The sequence below is a fragment of the Mustela putorius genome, unplaced genomic scaffold (genome assembly GCF_011764305.1).
Source record: "Mustela putorius furo isolate JIRA1106 unplaced genomic scaffold, ASM1176430v1.1 tig00000129_pilon_pilon_pilon, whole genome shotgun sequence".
NCBI lineage: Eukaryota > Metazoa > Chordata > Mammalia > Carnivora > Mustelidae > Mustela > Mustela putorius.
The window spans coordinates 38,110,286-38,119,887 of NW_025421290.1; the positions used below are offsets into that span (position 1 = coordinate 38,110,286).

Genomic DNA, 9,602 nt, shown 5'->3' on the forward strand with positions numbered 1-9,602 from the left:
CCTGCTTCCCTCTCTCTCTTTGCCTGCCTCTCCATCTACTTGTGATTTCTCTCTGTCAAATAAATACATAAAATCTTTAAAAAAGAAAAAAAAAAAGAAGCACTGATTTCAAGTTTCTAGTCTGAGAAAGGGAAGCCCACTTGCTCAAGGGAAACGAGGGGGGAAGAGGAACTGGTTTAAGGCATCCCTCCCAGCCCCCAATCTCCTGTTCCTTCAGCCAGTCAGCCAGCGTCAATCACGATGAGACCGAAACCACAGGAGGGATATAAAAGCGTTTTACAGGTCATAAAGCAACTGGTTTCTTCTTCCGTTTTAATAAATACTTACTGAATACCTACTATGTCCTGGACATCAGGGACACAATCGTGAGCAAAAAACAGACCCTGTTCCTACCTTCCTAGAGCTTTCAGCCTAGTGGGGACACGTTTTTTAGAGCCAGTCCTGGCAACCGTCTTAACTATGTTAGCTGCTATGGTTCCGGTTTATAGTTGAAAAAATTGAAGGGCCGAAAAGGTAAATAATTTTTACAATTACACAGCTCAAGACGGGGTGAGCTGATATGACCTTCCCCTTTGTGACGGGGCCTGCGCAGTCTACCGTGTGAGGCTCAACGGCATTTCAAAAGCCTTGAGAAGGAGCACCCCCTCGGCCCACCCCCAAAAGAAATAATCTTGGATGCGCACAAAAGATGAGTTGCGAAGATATTTGCAGCCTTGTCTATAACAGCAAAAAATGTAGAAACCGCCCAGAGGTTCTATTTCAACAATGCAGAATTGGTTAAATTGTTGGATGTTTATAACCAGAATTCTATGTAACTGGCGATTAAATCCGATCACGCAGAAAAATATGTTCATGATCTCTGGTGTAGAAAAAGCAGATTACACCACGTTATTACAGCATGGTCCTATTTTCATAAAAACCACAGCATAAAAACTAAAGACTAGAAAACTAAAGTGAACAGGAAAGGTAGAATCAAAAGTAATGACAGTCATTATCTCTGTGATGAGATTACAGGTGATTTTTTTTTCTTTATTTTGATTGAATTGTCAAAAGGTTTCACACCAGGAGCATCTCTTTCTTTTGGAAAGAGAGGAACAGCAACAACAACAAAAAATCAGAGGGTGGTTTGAACCTTCCCATTTATTATCTATTTAAAAAAAAAAAAAACCAAATTGCTCTGCTGGGAACATTTAAAAAACATCTCTTCTTCTTACAAAAGCAATAGGTATTTGCCAAAAACAAGTAAAACAAGTACAAGAATGCACAAACAAGCAAAAGAAGAAAAACACATTCCCTCTTCCCCCACAGACAACTAATACTGGCAACTTCGTGACTCTTGATAGGTCCTGTTTGTTTGGGTTTTTTACATATAATTTTTTCCTTTGAGTTCTGCGCTAGATGTTAGCCCAACCTAGCACGAGAAATAGGAGTATGGAATGAGGCTTACAGATTCCTATGTGATCCCTAAACAGCCCCTAAGGTGCATCTGTCCAGGTCTCAGACTGTGTCTGGGATCCCAGAAGAGTGACTCTCTTCGAACAGACCCCACCATCGGGGAGCACACAGACCCTTGTGGGTCGCAGGGCACAAGCGCCGACCAGCATGAGGACCATAATAAGAGTGATTCCCAGCGTGCTTGGGATTGCAACACCCCATCATGGTTGGGATTTTGCAAACCCCCCCCCACTTCAAAAAGAATACAAACAGCATTTGCATATCCCATTTAGTGCTTTTCCACACCTGCAGCTGAAGGGAAGTAAGGTTAATTTGGCTTCAGGACTACCATCACCCTCCTTCCCACGGCCCTTGGAGAATTGCTGGCAGTCAGTCCGGGTGTCCTGGGACAGGTTCGGGAATGGCAGCTGTGCGGGCAGGTTCTGCCGCGAGGGAGGGCCGCACCGGTCCTGGAAGTCCGGGTCACCGGGCAGGATGTCTCTGGGCCATTCCCACACACGCGCGCTCCACGACGACAGGTTTCCGAGGCCCACCCTGCCCACGCCCTGTCTTACTACCGTCCTCTCTCCTGGGAAGGAGAGCAGAAGGGCCTATAGCTGGCACCTCGCCCCACCGCGTCCACACCCTCAGCACAGGCCTCGGGCAGAAAATGTTCCTAGAGCTGATGTGCAAGTCAAACCGTTCTGGGTTTCTTCAGCGCCTGTGATATCCAGTCATGGCCCAGACCCAGGGCCTCCCCCGCCTGCCGCAAACCTCAGGCTCCGGGGCTGAGCTGGCCTATATGTTCTCTTTCTCAAAACGTCCTAGATTTTGGAGACCCTCTTCTCCTCCATGTATGGCTCCTCTGGTCTGCAATAACCACCACTTCTGTTTATAAAGCTCCTCTATGCCACATACTGTCCAAGCGTGCAGCGCACACACCCGTCTTTTGAGGTGGACACAATCATCCTCATGTCACAGATGAGAACACCGAGGCTCCAAGAAATAAAGCAATTTTCCCAAAGTCACACAACTGCTCACAGAGACAAGAGGCAACTCAGGCCTGCCTGACCCCAAAGTTCATGTGCTGTCCTGGAAGGCTGGTGCGAAGGGAACCAACTTAGAGATCGTATCCTATCCCATTTTCAAGACACCTGAGCTGGAAAATTCATTTACAAACCGTCATATAGTACTTATGTGCCCGGCACTTGGCAAATAGCAACTCAATTTATCCTCCTCCTATTGCTCGGAGATGGGTACTTATTTATACAGATGAGGAACTGACACCCAGAGAGGGAGTAAGCTTGCCTAAAGCCACACAGCAGGTGGCCCGGGCTGATCAATTCTTGGGCTGCCTCTCTGAGCCCAGGAGCAGAGGCCTCTCCCTCCAAATTCTTTGTCCTTCGGCCTTTCCACATGGCCACCCGCTTCCCTCCGAGTCTCTCCCTGAGTGTCTGCTTCGAACTTCCTCATCCCTCTCTGGGTCTTGGTGGTGTTCTCTTGTGAAACTGGTTTTGTGGAACTACTCATTGTGCAAGGCGATATTTGGTTAGGCCACTATCTAGAGTCCCCCAAAGATCTGACAGTTCTGGAAGGTCTGTCGAAGCAAAGGCTTAGAGTTTGTGTTTGCAGAGATTAATTAATTAATGTATCAATTAATCAGCAAGAGCTTACTGAGAGCAGTTTCTGTCCCCAGCCCTGTGCTGTGCAACATGGAGTCTACGAACACGAAGACACAAAACCTGCTTCCCACCCTCAAGGAAACAACACTGAAGACATATGTAAATGTGCACTCTGCATGCTGGGTCTGTGCACCGCTGTATTTAGAAGACATATAGGCGAGGAGAGTCAGAAAAGTTGTTATGAAGGAGGCAGAACTTGAAACAGGGGTTAGAAAAGGGGTAGGGGTTTGGATAGCACGAAGGAACAGCAGAGTCCAGGCAAGAGAAACAATACAAATCTTTTCTGCATCCAAACTGACCAGATCATCAGAATTAAGCCAGAAAGGGATTATTTTTCCTGTGCCAAATTTTGCTCTATCAGAGGGAACCAAGAGGGCTTCCTTCCTCTCCTGCAGCAGCACCACGGTGGGGCTTCTGAGTTGGAGAAGGGCGCTGTGCCTCCCATGTCCACCAGGGGGCAGAGCTGTTGCTTCTACCGCTCTAGCTCTGAGTACAATCAGAGGGGAAGGATCCCAGACTCCTCTAACCAGCCGGTGGGGATCCCTGAGGCCGGGTCTTCTCAGTCTGAGCTGCCTTCGTACTCGGTCTAGATGTTAGGGAAGAAATAGAATGTGAGATGTAAGAGGAAGTGGTTGGGACGAAAAGGGAAGAGAGACAGAGACATTCCCCTACAGAATCTAACCGCTATGTGCCATGAAAAGACCTTCCAGTGCGCAAAAACGGGTTCCCACGGGTTCGGGCTCCGTGCCTTCTGCTCTTGTCTTGGCTGCGAAAAGCTTCATGCAGGGCTTGGGTAACTGTGAAGAACGACCAGCTGCTGGTCCAAGACTGGTTTCAGGACAGCCAACTCGGGTTCTCTGGACGAGAAAAGCCGTTCCAACCCCCTGTTAAGGAGGCATATTTGTGGCTTTGGCAGTTCACACCTCCTGGCCATCGCTGCAGGTCCTGGGGTCAGGCTGTGAGCCGTGCGGAGGAGCAGGTGTCCCACTGGCGTCCTCTAGGAGGCCCAAAGCCAGTGTTTGGTTCTACTGCACACCCCACCACCGGAGCCAAGCAGCAGGGTCCCCAAGCCACAAGAGCACTGGGGTTAGAGGTGAGATGGAAAGCACTCTGGTTTGAAGCCAGAAATCCTCGTCTTCATCTGTCTCCAACCAGCTGTGCACGTTTGGAAGGATGAACCTACTTCTCGGAGCCTTAGTGTCCCCATTTGTGAAACGGAAAGGCTGGAGTAGGGGGAAATGTCCGCTGTGCGTTCCAGCTCTGATGTTCTGGAAAACACGCAGTCCTCTGGCCAGAGAAACTGGGGAATCGGCGGGAGGAGGGGCGCGCGACTGAAGAGTCACCCCGCGCCCGCAGTCAGTCCCCCGCAGGGGCCTCTGCGGCACTGCCCGCCTCCCCCCCACCCGCCCTCGGGGCCTGGCGGCGTACACCCACGGCTCCCGCCGAGGCTTCTGGAATCTCGTTGGGTTCCTCCCAGGAATGCTTATTGCCCTTTACATCTGCAAATCGCTTTACCTCAGCAACCCTGCTGCGCGGTTATTAATCATCGCAATATTCTTCCTTCCGCCTGCAAGAGGAATTGCGGGGATCCGGATTTATGAAGGTGAAATCCGAAGGTAATTTGCCTGGGATCCCATTCAGTCATCCGTTAACTGAGTGAATTAAGCGCCTCAGCCCAGCGAGGCTGCAAGAGCCACCCAATTCCGGCTACTGTCAGGATCGGAATTGTAGGGGTCCTCAGCGAGCTTCACGGGCATTCCATGACGCCATGGGGATAGGGGACAGTTCTAAGGTGACGGACGACCCCCCTCACACACCTGAGACTGCTGCAGACAGCGCGATCACGCCCCCCACCCCAACCCCACCAGTTCTTTCTAGCCGGCCGGCCGGGTAAAGGGAAGTGACCTTCCCAAGGTCACTTATCCCCCAAGGGGCAGCACTGATCCCAGAGCCTCCGGCTTCAAAGCTTTCCACCGCCCCATGGGCGAGAATTTGCAGTTCGAGCCTATAAAATACAAACTAGGGTTCGGCTGGGGACGGCTGTTTCCCTGATTTCCGGCACCGAGTGACAAAATCGTGAACCGGGCTCACCCAGCCGGGACGGGTGAGACAGCCGCCAATCTTGCCTGCAAGATTGTTGAGAGACCTCGGAGCTCATCCGATCACCCACGCCCTCTCTAGGGGTCCCTAACGCCCCCGTCCCTCGCCGCACCTCGGATCTGCGGGAAGGGGCGGGGGCGGGGGGCGCGTGACACACAGCTCGCGCCAGCACCCCGCGGGGGCGTGGCCGGGAGCAGGGGGCGGGACGAGGCGGGAGGCCGGCTCGCAGCCTCCTCCCCTCCCCGCGGCTCGCGGGCGAAGCCAAATATGGGCAGAGCGGAAGCGGCGGGCAGACGTCACGGCGCCGGGTGGGGGCCGCGCTGCGGGGCCTGTGACGGGAGGCGCTGACGGCGCCTACGTGTCACCATGGAAACCAAACAGTAAATAGAGGGCTCGCGAGCTCTTGACCCTGCGACCTGGCCTGGCGCGAACGCCCGGAAGCTGGAAAGGGCCAAGGAGAAACCTGGGCCTGGCAGATGATGGCAGAGGAGGGGACGCCGAGGGAGCAGCCCCTGGGGAAGCCAGCTCTCCCTCCGCCCAGGATCCAGCAGGGCCAGGTCCGGAATGGAAAGCAGCCCTCCTGTCCTTTGTGAAGGGCTCCCATCGGTCTGCAGGGCTGTTGGGGGTGCTGCTTTCGCTTTGTCTTTTCTCCCCAGCGGCTAAGAATTCAGGGATTGGAGCCACAGGACCGGGTCCAAATTCCAGCCCTGCCGCCCTAGTTGGATGATCTGGAGGAGATCACCGTCCTTCTGTGCCCCAGAGTATTTTATCGATATGATTAATAGCTGGTCTTACCTGCTAGGATCGTTTGAACGAGTTCATACAGATCCGGGTGAGCGTGAGTGAGTGTGTTTGGAAGGGTCCAGCGCATGGTGAGCCAAGCTGGGACTGGCTATTTTTATTCCTAAGCAGCAAAACAGTAGCTCACCAAGCATTAGGCAACGACCAAAATATAATGTTGTAATGTTTTGTTTTCTTGATTCGTTCTTCAGTTTTACAATAAATAATCGTAAGGGAATTTTCCGCTCTAAAGTTAATATTAAATGCAATTAAGTATTTCCTGTACTAGCTGCCATGTGTATTTACCAAATGAAAACATCGCACGTCTCAGTTTGCATCGCTTCCTTCACAGCATTAAATTTTAAACACAAAAACTCCACACGGTCATACATAATAACAGAACTGAAGTACCTCGAGTTCAGTTTCTCAGCTTTTACAGTCACTGTTGTCCTCGTTTATTTCAAATCTATTTAAACACAGTTCTGTGTACTACCAGAGGGCTGGAGACAGTGCACTGCACCCAAAACAATTTCAAATGACTCTGAACTATTACAGACTTCCTCTTAAATGAAGGCATATAGCTAAGTCCATGTGTTGGGGACCAACCGTTAGTACAACTTGGAGTTTACTTCCATGTAGATTACAATGCATTAAAGGATATGTAATTTTTAAAATGAAGCTTACGTGTGCACTGTGAAAAGCAACAGTAATCCGGGCAACTGTTTAGACCTTAAAACAGAAGACTCTTCCAGGAAGGAGTATTTTGCCACATCTAAAATTGACAGTTCACCACATTAATGAAAAAGCAGACAGGAATGCCTGGGTGGCTCAGTTGGTTAAGTCACTGCCTTCGGCTCAGGTCATGATCCCAGCATCCCGGGATCGAGTCCCGCATCAGGCTCCTTGCTTGGCAGGGAGCCTGCTTCTCTGCTGCCTCTGCCTGCCTCTGCCTGATTGTGTGTACTCTCTCTCTCTCTGGCAGATAAATACAATCTTTAAAAAAAAAAAAAAAGGCAGACCAACTTTAGTTGGATTTATTATTACTTGTGAATTCTGAGCCGGTAATGTGACCCTTTGTGGATGACGGACCCTGGGGGGGACCCCCAGTAATTCCTACCTTCTGGTGTCCACGCCTTTGTGTAAATCCCTCCCCTTGAGTGCAGATGGGACCTAAGATTCACCTCTAAGCAATAGAATATGGCAAAGGTGTTGGGATGTTACTCCCATGATATATAATATGCAATATTTACATATCTACCTATATCTCCTGCTTTATAAGGGAGATCTATATAGACAGATATCCATCTTACCAGCACACGCTAGCAAGTTCTCCTGGCAGGCTTGACGAAGTGAGCAGCCATGTTGAGGAAGCCGCCTCCTCGACCTGACGGTGGCCTCTGGCCAACAGCCAGCAGAAAGTCAGGCCTTAGGTATATAATCCTGAGGAAATAAAGCCTGGGACAAGAATGAGCTCAGACGCAGACTCTTCTCCACTCAAGCATCTGGCTGAAAACTCAGTTTGGCTGACACCTGGAGTGCGGCTTTGTGAGACGACCTTGAACACAGGACAGAGCTAAAGCAGTGAGTCCACAGAAACTGAGAGAAGACACGCGTGTTGTTTCAGGCTGCTAACTGGGTGATAATTGGTTGGCGGTGTCGCACTACATCCACTTCTCAGGCCTTTCAGACTAAATGATAAGATGCCCCTCCAGCGCATCTCCACAGGAGTCCTCTGACATCAGAGTTTTGAAGCTAGAAAGGGAGGTCTGAGATTTTTGAAACCCACTCGGGATGTGGTAGTCTCAAAGGGGTTTGAGTCTTACCGTGGGTCGTTAAGTACATGTTTAGGTGCAGATTTTAACATTCCAACAAAGTGGTTGAACACTTTGGACTTCATGGTCACAAAGAGCTGATCTCAAATCTCAGATCTGCTACATACAAGTGTGTGACCTTGGTCAGTTTAATCTTTTCTAGATCGTTTTCCTCACCTGTAAAACGAGGATCCTCATACTACCTGCCCCATAGGGTTGTTGTGAGGACAAAACAGGAGCCCCCATTGAACAAAATCATTACGGTGTACCCAGGATATGCCTGTTATGAGACATAAAATGATGAGCGAAGCAGATATAGTCCCTGATTGGGCATTGCCTAGGAAATGCCCAGCACAGCCTGGCACACAGCAAGCATGCGTGAAATGTTAGCCATTATCAATATTATACCCTAGGGCTCCAGGTTCTATCCCCGCACATGCCTCCATAAAGACTCTATAAGCTCACACATAGAACCTCTAGCGTGTGATTCCAACTGCCCACATGCCCCCTGGATGTTCACAGGCACAGCCAACTCCACATGTACAACACAGACCTTACCTTCTCATTCCCCCAGACCGGCTCTTCTTGCTACCTTCATGCTATCTTCAGTCATACAGCTTCCTTGTGTGTCGGCCCAGTGAACCTGAGAGTGGCTTGGATCCTCTCCCTCCCTCACTCCCCACATCCACTCCATCACTAAGCCCCAACACCCCTACTCCTTTATTACCTCTTGTTCCCTCTCCATTCCCACCACCCCTGCCTCCGTTCAGCCTACACACAACTGAAGCAAGTAAATACCAGGCTCTTCATGATCTGGCCACAGTTACCTCTTCTTGACCTATCTCCTGCCCCTTCCTCTTTGATGCTGCAATATTAATGTAAATGAAATCAAGTGTACTTATACGATGCTCTATAGTTTACATCCCCCTTCCTCTCCTCCTCCCCCCTCCACCCACATTTTATAGTCCAGCAAAGGCAAGTGTGTTGTTTTATGAGTCTGTGCCTTTACAGTGCTAGCCCTCTGTCTCCAGGAATCTTTTCTACCTGACACTCACTCACCTAGCAAACTCCATCCATCTTCAAAGCCCCGCTTGGAGGTCACCGGCTCAGAGACTCCCCCCAGAGAGAGGTCATCACTCCCTCTTCTGTGCAACCATTGTACCTGCTGTTTTCACTGTCACAATGTATTATGATGTATGTGTTTACATGTCTTTCTCTCTTCCTAGGCCATGAACTCCGTGAGTACAGGGCTGCGTCTTGATCACATCTGAAACCAGCACCTGATACATAATAGACACCCAGAATCTTTTTTTTTATTGAATTAAATGAAGCCCATGCTTGCTCCAGAGAGTAAATATTTTCTCCCCGACCCCCATCTCCCTTAATTATAGAGATAATAAATAATAGATAACCGATCTACACTGTAACAAGCACCCAATACATAATTTTTTTTTAATGTTTACAACAACCCCAAGAGGTAGATACAATTATTCTCCTTTTACTGCTGGGAAGACTAAGGTGCAGAGAGGTGAAGTAACTTGCCCAAGGTCAGGGAGCTGGGATTCAAAGCTGAGTCTCTGCTCTGAACCACTCTACTATGTTGAATCTGATTTCTCAAATCTAGATGAATTTATCATAGTTTTGATAATTATAGCTGTGATGAGAGTCTCATAATTGATCAAAACGCCTGAAAACCAATCTGCTGTTTCTGTAATCTGACCACACATTGTTCCCCAAAGTAAACATGGCAGCAACTGGGGCCTGGGCCATCCGTGGGGATGTTGAAGGGGCTGCC

At 49.6% G+C, this 9,602-nt stretch overlaps 1 long non-coding RNA gene across 1 annotated transcript; it reads right to left on the minus strand.

The window, feature by feature from the left end:
• Window positions 1-1,003: 1,003 nt before the first annotated feature.
• Window positions 1,004-6,877, minus strand: LOC123389725. The gene is made up of 2 exons (XR_006604374.1): window positions 3,820-6,877; window positions 1,004-3,702 (listed from the first exon to the last, which is right to left on the minus strand). It is a non-coding gene; the product is annotated as an uncharacterized LOC123389725 (long non-coding RNA).
• Between the last annotated feature and the right edge of the window lie 2,725 nt (window positions 6,878-9,602).